Raw genomic sequence first — 15,244 nt, forward strand, 5'->3', positions numbered from 1 at the left:
CTAACCCTCACTGTCACCCTCACAGTAACCGTAACCCTAAACCTAACCCTAACAATAGCCCTAACCCTAATATTAACCCTCATCCTAACCATAATCCTCACCCTAACCTAAACCCTCACCCTAACACTTAACCTCACCCTAACACTAACCCTAACATTAACCCTCACACTAACCCTAACCCTATCCCTAAACCTAAACCTCAACCTAACCCTCAACCTCACCCTAACCCTAACACTAACCCTATCCCTAACCCTCACCTTAACCCTCTCCCTAACCCTATATCTAACCCTAAACCTTACACTCACCATAACCCTAACCCTAACCCTAAACCCCACCCTAATCCTAACCCTAACCCTCACCCGCACCCTCACCCTCACTGTAACTCTAACCCTAACCCTAACAATAACACTAACACTAACCCAAAACATCACCCTAACCCTAATGCTCACAGCCACCCTCACCCTCAGCCCAACCCTAAACCTAACCCTAACACTATCCCTAATCCTCACCCCCACCCTCACCCTCAGCCTAACCCTAATACTAAACCTCACACTAACCCAAATGCTAACACTCTCCCTCACCCTAGCCCTCACTCTAAAGCTAATCCTCAATCTAACCCTCACCCACACCCTTCCCCTAACCATAACACTCACGCTAACTCTAATTCTACCCCTAAACCTCACCCTCACCATAACCCTAACTCTAACCCTAAACCTAAAACTAAACCTCACCCTCAACCTAAACCTAACCCTCACCCTAAACCTAACCCTCACCCTCACCCTCACCCTCAGCCTAAACCTAAGGCTAACACTGACCCTAACCCTAACCCACACACTTAGCCTAACACTAACCCTAATCCTTATCCTAACCCTAAACCTAACCCTCACCCTCACCCTAACCCTAATCCTAACCCTAAACCTAACCCTCAACCTCAGCCTCATACTAACCCCAATTTTAACACTAAACCTCAACCACATCCTAACCTAACACTAACCATAACCCTAACCCTCCCCCTAACTCTCAACCTAACCCTAACACTAAGAATAACACTAACCCTAAACCTCAACCTAACCCACACCCTAACCCTAACTCTATCCCTAAACCTCACCCTCACCCTAACCCTCACTCTAACCCAAACCCAAACCCTAATCCTCACCCTGACCCTAACCTAAACTTCACCCTCACCCTCACAGTAACCATAACCCTAAACCTAACACTAAACCTATCCCTAACCCTCACCCTAACCCTCTCCCTAACCCTATATTTAACCTTAAACCTAACCCTTACCCTAACCTTAAACCCCACTCTAACCCTAAACCTAACCCTCAACCACACTCTCACCATCACTGTAACTCTAAACCTAACCCTAACAATAACACTAACCCTAACCCGAAACATCACCCTAACCCTAATGCTCACCGCCACCCTCACCCTCAGCCTAAACCTAAACCTAACCCTAAAACTATCCCTAATCCTCACCTCCCACCCTCACCCTCAGCCAACCCTAAGTCTAAGCCTAACCCTCACCCTCACCCTCACCCTAACCCTAGTCCTAAACCTCACCTTATCCCTAAACCTCAAACCAACCCTCACCCTAACCCTAACCCTAACCCTCACCCTAACCCTAATCCTCAACCTAACCCTCACCCTAAACCTAACTTTACCTCGAAACCTCACCCTCACAATCAGCTTAAACCTAAGGCTAAGCCTAAGCCTAATCCTAACCCTCACACTCACCCTAACCATAACCCTAATCCTAACCCTAACCCTAACCCACACCCTTACCTTAACCCTCACCCTAACCCTAACCTTAACACTAACCCTAAACCTAAACCTCAACCTCAGCATTACCCGAATCCTAATTCTAACACTAAACCGCACCCACATCTTAATGCTAATGCTAACCTAACCCTAACCCTAACGCTAAACATCCCCCTAACTCTCAACCTAAAGCTAACACTAACACTAACCCTAACCCTAAACCTCAACCTAACCCTCAACCTCACCCTAACCCTAACACTAACCCGATCCCTAACCCTCACCTTAACCCTCTACCTAACACTATATCTAAACCGAAACCTCACCCTCACCCTAACCCTAACCCTAAACCCCACCCAAACCCTAACCCTAAACCTCACCCTCACCCTCAAACTCACTGTAACTATAACCTTGACACTAACAATAACACTAACCATAACCCGAACTATCTCCCTAAACCTAATGCTCACATCCACACTCACACTCAGCCTAACCCTAAACCTAACCCTAAAACTAACCCTGATCCTCACCCCCACCCTCACCTCAGGCTAACCCTGAGCCTAAGGCTAACCCACACCCTCACCCTCACCCTATCCCTAGTCCTAAACCTAACCCTATCCCTAAATCTCAAACTAACCCCCACCCTCACCCTCACCCTAACACTAAACCTAACCCTAAACCTCACCTTAACTCTGCCCCTAACCCTAACTCTAACCCTAAACCTCATCCTCACCCTAATCCTAAACCTAACCCTAACCCTAACCCAAACCCAAACCCTCAACCTAACGCTAGCCCTAACCCTAAACCTAACCCTAAGCCTAACCATAAACTTAATAGTAATGCTCAGCCTCTCCCTCACCCTAACCCAAACACTTAACCAAACCCTCACACTCACCTTCAGCCTAACCCTAAGCCTAACCCTCACCCTATCTGTAACCCTCATCGTAACCCTCACTCTAACCCTAAGCCTAACCCTCAATCTAACCCTAACCCTAACCCTAAACCTAACACTAATCCTCAGATTCACCCTCACACTAACCCAAAACCTAACCCTAAACCTCACCATAACCCTAAGCCTAATGGTAACCCTAACCCTAACCCTCTCCCTCACCCTCACTCTCACCCTACCCCTAATCCTAACCTAACCCTATCCCTAAACCTAACCCTCACCCTAAACCTCAGCCTAGCCCTCACCCTAACCCTAATCCTAACCCTAAACCTCATCCTAACCATCACCCTAACCCTAACACTACCCCTCACCCTAACCCTAACCCTAACCCTCACCCTCATGCTCGGCCTAAGCCTAAGCCTAAGCCTAAGCCTAACCCTAAACCTCACCCTCACCCTAACCGTAACATTAACGCTAATTCTAGCTGTAAACCTCACTCTCAACCTAACCCTAACTCTCACCCTAACCCTAAAGCTAAACCTCATCCTAACCCTAACCTAACCCTCAGCATCACCCTAACTGTAACCATAAGCCTACCACTAAACATAACAATAACCTTAAACCTAACCCTAAACCTCTACCTATCCATAACCCTCACCCTAACCGTAACCCTCACTCTAACACTTACCCTCACCCTAACACTAACCCTAACCCTAACACTAACCCTCACACTACATCTAACCATCACCCTAACCCTAAACCTCACCCTAACCCTGACACTAACCCTCACCCTCACCCTACACCTCACCCTAACCCTAACCCTCATCCTCACCCTAAACCTCACACTAACCGTAACACTAATCCTCAATCTAACCTTCACCCACATCCTTCCCATAACCGTAACCCTCACCATATCCCTAACCCTCACCGGACCATAACCATTACCCTCAGCCTAACCCTCAAGTTTGCCCTTACTGTCACCCCAACCCTAACCCTTACCCTAACCCTAAAACTCACCTAACCCTCACCCTAACCCTAACTCTACACCTAAACCTCACCCTCAACCTAACCCTAACTCTAAATCTAATCCTAACATTAAACCTCATTCTAACGCTAACCCTAACCCTCACACTAACCCACACTATAAACGTAAACCTAACCCTAACCCTAACGATAGCCCTAACCCTAACCCTCACCCTAACCATAACCCTCACCCTAACACTTACTCTCACCCTAACCCTAACCCTAACACTAACCCTTACACTAACCCTAACCCTCACCCTCACCCTAATCCTAAACCTCACCCTAACCCTAACTCTAACCCTAACCCTCACCCTCACCCTAGCCCTCACCCTAAGCCTAATTCTAACCCTCACCCTCAACCTAACCCTATCCCAATTCCTCACCCTAAACCTCACATTAAACCTAACCCTAATCATTTAATTAACCATCACCCTAACCCTAACCCTAACCCTAAACCTAAACCTATCTGTAACCCTCAACCTTATTTTAACCCTCACCCTCAGCCTAAACCTCCCCTTTACCCTTACCATCATCCTCACCCTCACCCTAAACATCATCCTAACAGTCACCCTAACTGTAAACCTAACCATGACCCTAAACCTAACCCTCACCCTCACCCTAGCCCTCACCCTAACCCTAATGCTAACCCTAACCCTCATCCTAACCCTCACCTTGACCCTAACCCTAATCATCACCCTAACCCTAACACTCAACCCCATCCTCGCCCTCAGTCTCACCCTAAACCTAACCCTAACCCTAACCCTGACATTCACCCTCACACTAACCCTAATCCCAACCCTAACCCTAACCCTAACCCATAACCTCAACCTAACCCTCACCCTAACCTTAACCCTAACACTAACCCTAACTATAAACCACGAACTAACACTCCCCCTAACCCAAATCTAAACCTAAACCTCACCCTCACCGTAACCCTAATACTACCCCTAACCCTAAACCTCACCCTAAACCTAACCCTAACCCTCACCCTCACCCTCACCCTCACCTTCAACTTAACACTAACACAAACCCTAACAATAACACTTAACCTAACCATAAACCTAACAGTAACCCTAACCCTAACCCTCATCCTAAAACTCACCCTCACCCTTAGCCTAACACTAACCATAACCCTAAATCTTAACCTCAACCCAAGCCTCACCCTAACCCTAACCCTCACCCTCACCCTCACCGTAACTGTAACCCTAAACCTAACCCTAACAAAAACCCTAAACCTAATCCTAACCGTCAACTTAACCATAGCCTCCACCCTAACCCAAACCCACACCCTAACACTTAACCTCACCCTAACACTAACCCTAACCCTTACACTAACCCTCACACTAACCCTAACCCTAACCCTAAACCTCAACCTAAACCTCACCCTCACCCTAACCCTAAAACTAACCCTTACACTAACCATCCCACTAATCCTCCCCCTAACACTATATCTAACCCTAAACCTCACCCCCACACTCACCCTAACCCAAACCCTAACCCTTACCCTAACCATAACCCTCACCCTCACCCTAAACTCCAACATAACACTTACCCTCAACCTAACACTAACCCTAAACCTAACACTCACCCTCACACTAACCCTAACCCTCACTCTAATCATAAAATTTAACCCTAACCCTAAAACTAAGCCTAACCCTCACCATCATCCTAGCCCTCACCCTAACCCTAATTCTAACCCTCATCCTCACCCTAAACCTCACACTAACCCTAATCCTCAATTTAAACCTCACCCTCACCCTCACCCTAACCCTTACCCTAACGCTAAACCTAACACTAACACACACTTATTTTAACCCTCACCCTCAGCCTAAATCTCACCTTTACCATTACCATCATCCTCACCATTATACTACCCCTAACCCTAAACCTCACCCTAACCCTCACCCTAACCGTAAACCTAAACATCACCCTAACCCTAACCCTCACCCTCAACCTCACGCTCAGCCTAACCCTTAGCCAAGCCTAAACCTTACCCTAACCCTCACCCTCACCCTAGCCCTCATGCTAAACCTAATCCTAACCCTAAACCTCATCCTAAACCTCAACATAACCCTAACCCTAACCACATCCCAACCATAATCCTTACCCCCACACTCACCCTCACCCTAACCCTAATCCTAACCCTAACTCTAACCCTAATCCTAACCCTTAACCTCAACCTAACCCTCACCCTAAACTTAACCCTAACACTAATCCTAACCCTAACCCGGGAAAAAACCTCTCTCTAACCCTAAATCTAATCCTATACCTAACTCTCACCCTAACCCTAATCCTAACCCTAACACTAAACCTCACCCTAAACCTAACGCTAAACCTCACCCTCACCCTCACCCTCACTGTAACTCTAACCCTGACCCTAACAATAAAACTAATCCTAACCCTAAACCTAACCCTAACCCTCACCCTCACACTAATCCTCAACCTAACCCTCACCCTAACCCTAAACCTAACCCTACCCCTCACCCTCAGGCTCAACCTAACCATAACTCTAACTCCAAAATCTCAACCTCACCCTAACCCTAAACCTAAACCTAACCCTAAACCTCACCATAAACCTAACCCTAAAACTCACCCTCACTCTAGCCCTCACCCTAACCCTAATCCTAAACCTAACCCTCATCCTAACCCTCCCCATAACCCTAACCCTAAACCTCACCCTAATGCTAAGCCTAACCCTAACCCTAACCCTCACCTTCACACTCACCCTCACCGTAACCTAAACACTGACCCTAACACTAACCCTCACCCAAACCATAACCGTCACCCTTACCCCAAACCTCAACTTAACACTTACCCTCACCCTAACCCTAACCCTAACCCTCACCCTTACCCTAGCACTCACCCTAACCCTTACCCTCATCCTCACCCTAAACCTCACCCTAACCCTAACCCTCACCTTTACAATAACTCTCACCCTCAGCCTAACATTCATGTTTACCCTTACGGTCACCCCCACCCTAACCTTCACCCTAAACCTAACCCTCACACTAACCCTCACCCTATCCCTAACCGATAAACTTCACCCTCACCCTAACCCTAATTCTAACCCTAACCCTAACAATAAATCTCCCCCTAAACCTAAACCTAACCCTCAACCTAAACCTAACCCTAACCCTCACCCTCATATTCAGCCTAAACCTAAGGCTAACCCTAACCCTAACCCTCACACTAACCCTAAAGCTAATCCTAATCCTAATCCTACCCTAACCCTAATCCTCACTCTCACCCTAACCCTCACCCTAACTCTAACCCTAACACTAACCCTAACATTAACCCTCACCCTCAGCTTCACCCTAACCCTAATTTATCCCTAAACCTCAAACTCACCCTAACCCTAATGCTAACCCTAAGCCTAACTCTAACACTAACCCTCCCGCTAACTCTCACCATAACCCTAAGACTAACACTAAACCTAACCCTAACACTAAACCTCACCCTAACACTAACCCTAACCCTCACCCTCACCATAACCCTCATCCTCACACTCACCCTCAGCCTAACATTTCGCCTAACCCTAATACCAACCCTAAACCTAACACTAACCTAACCCTCACCCTAACACTCACCCCAACCCTAACCCCAACACTCACCCGAACCATAACCCTCACCCTCACCCTAACTCTAATCCTAATCCTAACCCTAACCCTATCACTCACACTCACCCTCACCTTAACCCTAATCCTAATCCTAACCCTAACACTAACCCTCACCCCCACACTAAACCTCACCTTAACCCTAACCCTAACAGTAACCTAAACCTAACCCTAACCCTAACCCTCACCCTAACCTTAGCTCTAACCCTAAACCCCAACTTCACCATAACACAAACCCTAACCCTAATCCTAAACCTCACCCTAAACATATACCTTACCCTAACACTTACGCTAACCCTAACCCTAACACTAACACTAACCCTCACACTAAAGCTAACCATCACCCTAAGCCTAAACCTCAACCTAACCTTAACCCTAACCCTCAACTTGACCCTATCCCTCACCCTAACCCTAACCTTCATCCTCACCCTAAACCTCACAGTAACCCTAATACTAATCCTCAATCTAACCCTCACACTCACCCTAAACCTTACCCTCATCGTCACCCTTACCATAACCCTCACCCTCAGCCTAACCCTCACCTTTACTCTTAGTGTCACCCTCATTCTAACCCTCACCCTAATCCTAACCCTCATCCTAACCCTCACCCTTACTGTAACACTAACCATCACCCTAACCATAATCCTCACCCTCACATTCAGCCACAGCCTAACCCTAAGCCTAAACCTAAACCTAAACTTAAACTTCACACTCACCCTAGCCCTCACCCTAACTCAAATCCTAACCCTAACCCTCATCATAACACTCAACCTAACCATACCCCGAACCATCATTCTAAACCTAAGCCTCATCCCCAAACTCACCCTCAGCCTAACCCTAAACCTAAGGATAACCCTAACCCTAACCCTTACACTCACCCTCACACTAACCCTAATCCTAAGCCTAACCCTAACCCTAAACCTAAACCTCAACCTAACCCTCACCCTAACCCTAACCCTAACCCTCACCTTAGTCCTCACAATAACCCTCAATCCAAACCTAACCCACACCCTCGCCATAACCCAAAAGCTCACCCTGAACCAAACCCTAACCTTTAACCACACCTTCACCCTCACCCTACCCCTAACTATAAACCTTACCCTAACCCTGACACTTACCCTAACCTTCACGCCAGCCCTCACCTTAACCCTAATTGTATCCCTAACCCTCATCCTAAACCTCACCCTAAACCTAACCCTAAACCTCACCCTAACCCTAAACCTCACCATCACCCTAAACCAAACCCTAGTCCTAACCCTCACCCTAACCCTAAGCCTAACCCTAACACTAACCCTAACCCTCACACTCACCCTCAACTTAAACCTAACCCTAAGCCTAACCCTAATCCTCACCCTTACCCTCACCTTCACGCTCAATTAACTCTAACCTTAACTCTAACAATAACACTAATCCTAACCCTAAAACTAACCTTAACCCTAATCCTATCCATAAATCTCTCCCTCAGCCTCCCCCTCACTGCAATGTCACCATAATCATAACAATAACAATAATCCTAACCCTAACCCTAATCCTAAACCTCACCGTCACCCTAACACTATTCCTAACCCTAACCCTCACCCTAACCCTAACCCTAACCCTCACCGTAACCCTAACCCTCATCCTAACCCTGACCCTAACCCTTACACAAACGCTAAACCTCACCCTAACACTAACCCTAACCCTCACCCTCACCCTAGCCCTCACCCTAAACATAATCCTAACCCTAATCCTCATCCTAACTATTACTCTAACCCTAACCCTAACACTCACCCTAACCCTAATCCTAACCTTAACCCTCTCCCTAACTCTAACCCTCACCCTCACCATAACCCTAACCCTAACCCTCACCCTGACCCTAAACTTAACCCGAAACCTAACTCTCACCTAAATGCTAACCCTAACCCGAACCCTAACCCTAACCCTCACCCTCATCCTCACCCTCACCAAAACCCTAATCCTAAACCTAACCCTATACTAACCCTAACCCTCACGCTAACCCTCACTCTAAACGTAACCCTAACCCTAAACCTAACACTAACCATCACACTATCCCTCACCTTAACACTAACTCTAACCCTAAACCTCAATCTCACCCTAACCCTCCCATTCACCTTCATGCTCAGCGTTTCACTAAGCCTAACACTAACCCTAACCCTAACCGTCACACTCACCCTCACCCTAACCGTAAACCCAATCCTAACCCTAAACCTAACCTTCACCCTAACCCTAACCCTCACCCTAACCCTAACCCTAACACTAACCCTAAACCTAAAACTCACGCTGTCCCTCACCCTAACCCTAACTCTAACCCTAAAGCTCAGCCTCACCCTCACCCTAACCCTAACCTAAAACATCACCCTCACCCTAGCCCTCACCCTAAGCCTAACCCTAACCTGAACCCTAAACTAAACCCTAAACCTACCCCTACCTCTAACCCTAAACCTCACCCTAACCCTAACACTTACCCTCACACTCACCCCAGCCCTCACCTTAACCGTAATTGTATCCCTAACCCTCATCCTAACCCTCACCCTCACCCTAAACCTAACCCTCCTAACCGTAAACCTAATTCTAACCCTCAACCTAACCCTAAACCTGACCCTCACCGTAACTCTAACCCTAACCCTCACCCTATCCATAAACCTAATCCGAAACCTAAACCTCACCGTAACCCTCACCCTAACCCTCACCCTAACGCTAGCCCTCATCCAAATCCTAATCCTCACCCTAACCCTCATCCTAAACCTAACCCTCATGCTAACCCTCACCCTAACCCTAAACCTAACCCTCACCTAACCTTAACCCTCACATTCAACATTACCCTTAGCCTAACCCTAAGCCCAACCCTAAACCTAACCCTAACCCACACACTCACCCTCACCCTCACCCTAATTCTAACCCTAACCCTAATCCTAACCATCACCCTCAACCTAGCCTTCACCCTAATCCTAATCCTAGTCCTAACCCAAACTCTAACCTTAACCCTAATCCTAAACCTCACCCTAAACTTAGCCCTAAACCTCAGCCTCACGGTAAGGGTAACCCTAACCCTTACCCTAAAAAGAACTCTAACCCTAACCCTAACCCTCACCCTAACACTTACCCTCACCATTACACTAACCCTAACCATAACACTAACCTTCACACTAATCTTAACCCTCAACCTAAACCTAAACATCACCCTAACCCTAACCCTAAACCTAACGCTCACCCTACCCCTCACCCTAACCCTAATTCTAACCCTAACCCTCACCCTAAACCTAACCCTCATCCTCAACCTAAACCTCACACTAACCCTAACCCTAATTCTCAATGTAACCCTCACCCTCACCCTACCCTAACCGTAACCCTTACCCTAAACCTCACGCTAACAATAACCCTTGCCTATCTTAACCCTCACCCTCAGCCTAACCCTCACCTTTAGGCTTAACATCACCCTCACTTTAACCCTAACCCTCACCCGAACCCTCACTCTAACCTTAAACCTAACCATCACCCAAACACTAACCCACACCTTCAACCTCACCTTCAGACTAACACTAAGCCTAAGCCTATACCTAAACCTAATCCTCAACCTCACCCTAGCCCTCACCCTAACACTAATCCTAACCCTAACCCTCATCCTAACCCTCAACCTAACCCTAACCCTAACCATCACCCAAACCCTAATCCTCACGCCCAACCTCACACTCAGCCTAAACCTAAGCCTAAGCCTAACCCTAACAGGAACCCTCAAACTCACCCTCACCCTCACCCTCACCCTAACCCTAACTGTAACCCTAACCGTAAACCTCAACTTAAACCTCACCCTAACCCTAATCCTAACACTAACCCTAACACTAACCGTCACCCTAAACCTCCATCTAACCCTAACAGGAACCCTCACCCTCACCCTCACCCTAACGCTAATCCTAACCCTAACCCTAAACCTCACCCTAACACTAACCCTAACTCTCACCCTTACCCTCACCCTCACCCTCACCATAACTCTAACCCTAACCCTAACAATAACACTAATCCTAACCCTAAACCTAACCCTAACACTAATCCTATCAATAACCCTCACTCTCAGCCTCACCCTCACTGCAAACATAACGATAACCATAACACTAACAATAATCCTAACTCTAACCCTAATTCTAAACCTCACCCTCCCCCTAACCCTCATCCTATCCCTAAACCTTACCCTAACCTTAATCCACACCCTCACCATAACCCTAACCCTCAGCCTAACCCTCACCCTCACCCCAACCCTAACCCTAAACCTCAACTGAACCCTAACCCTAAACCTCGCCCTCACCCTGGCCCTCACCCTAACCCTAATCCTAACCCTAATCCTCAACCTAACACTCATCCTAACCCTAACCATAACCCTCACCCTAAACCTAATCCTATCCCTAACCCTCAACCTAACCCTAACCTTCACCCTCACTGTAACCCGAACCTTAAATCTCACCCAAACCCTAAACTTAACCCTCATCCTATCCCTCACCCTAACGATTACACTAACCCTTACCCTAACCCACACCATAACCCTCAACCTAACCCTAACTTTAACCCTAAATTTCACGCTCACCCTCACCCTAACCCTAACCATAACCCTAAAACTCACTCTATCCCTAAACCTCCCCCTCGCCCTCCCACTCTCTGTAACTCTAACACTAACCCTAACAATAACACTAAAACTTACCCTAACTCTATCCCTAACCCTCACCCTCACCGTAACCCTAACACTAACCCAAACCCTCACCATAACCCTAACCCTCACACTCACCCTAAACCTTACCCTAACCCTAACTCTAACCCTAAACCTCACCCTCCCCCTAACCCTAATTCTAACCCTAACACTAAAACTCACCCTAACCCTAACCCTAACCCTCAATCTAACCCTAAACCTCACCCTCACCATAACCCTAACCCTAACACTCACCGTAACTCTAAAATTAACCCTAACCATAAGCCTCACCCTAATCCTAAACCTAACCCTCAGCCTCACCCTAGCCCTCACCCTAGCCCTAATCCTAAACCTAAACCTAAATATAACCTTAACCCTTACCCCAACCCTAAAACCCTAACAATCACCCTAACCCTCACCCTCACCTTAACCCTAACCCTAACCCTAAATCTCACACTAAACCTAACCCTAACCCTAACCCTCACCCTCACTCTAAACCTCACCCTAATTCTAACTGTAACCCTAAACCTTATCCTCAAACTCAGCCTCACCCTAACCATAACTCTAACCCTAAACCTCAACCTGACCCTATCCCTAACCCTAACCCTAAAGCTAAACCTCACCCTAAACCTCACCCTCACCCTAGTCCTTACCTTAACCCTAATCCTAACCCTAACACTCATCCTAACCCTCCCACTAACAGTAACTCTGACCCTCAACCTCACGCTTACCCTCAGCCTAAGCCTAACCCTAAACCTAACCCAAACCCTCTCCCTAACACTCACTCTAAACCTAACCCTAACACTAACCCTAAAGCTAACCCTCAACCTAGCCTTCACCCTAAACCTAACTCTAACCCTAAACCTCACCCTCACCCTAACACTAACTCTAACTCTAAACCTCAACCTAACCCTAACCCTAACCTTAAACCTAAACCTAAACCTCACCCTAACCCTAACCATAAACTTAACCCTCACCCTAACCCTAATCCTAACCTTAACCCTCATCCTAACCCACCCCATAACCCTAACCCTAACCATCACCCTAACCCTAAACCTCACACTCACCCTCACTCTCAGCCTAACCCTAAGCATAAACCTAAGCCTAAGCATAAACTTAACCCTAAACCTCACACTCACCCGCACCCTCACCCTCACCGAAATTCTAACCCTAACTCTAACCCTAACCCTAAACGTCACCCTAAGCCTAACCTTAAACCTAACCCTAACCCTCACCCTCACCCTAACCCTAACCCTAACCCTAACCCTAAACTTCACCCTAAGCCTAACCTTAAACCTAACCCTAACCCTCACCCTCACCCTAACCCTAACCCTAACCCTAACCCTAACCCTCACCCTAACCCTCCACCTAACCCTATATCTAACCCTAAACCTCACCCTCATTCGAAAACTAACCCTAATCCTAAACTCCACCCTAACCCTAAGCCTAACCCTCACCCCCACCCTCCCCTTCACCGGAACTCAAACCCTAACCCTGACAATAACACTAAACGTAACCCTAACCATCACCCTAACCCTAATCCTCACCTGCACCCTCACCCTCACCCTAACCCTAAGCCTAAGCCTAACCCTAAACCTAACCCTCATACTCATGCTCACCCTAACCCTAATCCTAAACCTAACACTATCCCTAAACCTCAACCTAACCCTCACCCTCACCCTAACCCTAACACTATCCCTAACATTAAACCTCACCCAAACCCTCCCCCCAAACCTAACTCTAACCCTAAAACTCACCCTCACCCTAACAATAACTCTAAGCCTAACCCTAATCCTCATCCCCACCCTCACCCTCATCCTAACTCTCACCCTAGCAGTCACCATAAGCCTAATTCTAAACCTCAACCTCACCCTAACCCTAACACTCATGCTCACCCAAAACCTAACACTAACCCTAACCCGAACCCTAGTCCTCAATCCAACCCTCACCCTAACGCTAACCTTAACCCTAAACCTAAACCTAAACCCCACAATAACCCTAACCCTAAACCTCACCCTCACCCTAGCCCTCACCAAAACCTTATCCTAACCCTAAACCTCATCCTAACCCTCACCCTAACAATAACCCTAACCCTAACCCTCAACCTAACACTAATCCTCACCTTCACTGTAAAACTTAACCTAATCCTCACCCTAACCCTAAACTTAACCGGAAACCTAACTCTCACCCTAAGCCTAACCCTCACCCTGACTCTCACCCTAACCCTCACCTTAACCCTAACCCTCACCCTGACCCGAAACCTATCCCTAAACCTCACCCTCAACCTAACCCTAACTCTAACCCTAACCCTAAAATTAAACCTCACCCTATCCCTAACCCTAACGCTCACACTCAACCTCATGCTCAGCCTAACCCTAAGCCTGACACTATCCCTACCCCTAACCCTCACACTCACAATAAGCCTTACCCTAATCCTAATCCTAACACTAAGCCTTACCCTCACACTCACCCTAACCCTCACCATAACCCTAATTCTAACACTAACCCTAACCCTAAAACTCAGCCTAACCCTAAACCTAACTCTAACCCTAAACCTCACACTAACCTGCACCCTCACCCTCACTGTAATTCTAACCCTAACTTTAACCCTAACCCTAAACCTCACCCTAACCGAAATCATAACCCTAACCCTAACCCTAACCTTCCCCCTAACCCTATATGTAACCCTAAACCTCATCCTCACCCTAACCCTAACACTAACCCTAACCCTAACCCTCACCCTAACCCTCACCCTAACCCTATATCTAACAGTAAACCTCACCCTCACCTTCACCCTAACACTAAACCTAACCCTAAACCCCACCCTAACCCTAAACCTAACCCTCACCTGTACTTTCATCTTCACCGAAACTCGAACCCTAACACTAACAATAACACTGACCCTAACCCTAACCATCACCCTAACCCTAATCCTCACCCCCATTCTCACCCTCAGCCTAACCCTAAGCCTAAGCCTAAACCTCACCCTAACCTTCATACTCACTCTCACCCTAACCCTGATCCTACCCCTAAGCCTATCCCTAAACCTCAACCTCACACACACCCTCACCTTAACACTAACACTAACCCTAAACCTCACACTAACCCTCCCCCTAACCCTAACTCTAACCCTAAACCTCACCCTCAACCTAACCCTAACGCTGAACTGCACCCTAAACTTAATCCTCACCCTCAACCTCATTGTAACTCTAACCCTAACCCTAACAATAACACTAACCCTAACCCTAATCCTATCCCTAACCATACCCCTCAGCCTCAGCCTCA

The sequence above is a fragment of the Dipodomys merriami genome, unplaced genomic scaffold (genome assembly GCF_024711535.1).
Source record: "Dipodomys merriami isolate MVZ:Mamm:240054 unplaced genomic scaffold, mDipMer1.0.p SCAF_118, whole genome shotgun sequence".
NCBI lineage: Eukaryota > Metazoa > Chordata > Mammalia > Rodentia > Heteromyidae > Dipodomys > Dipodomys merriami.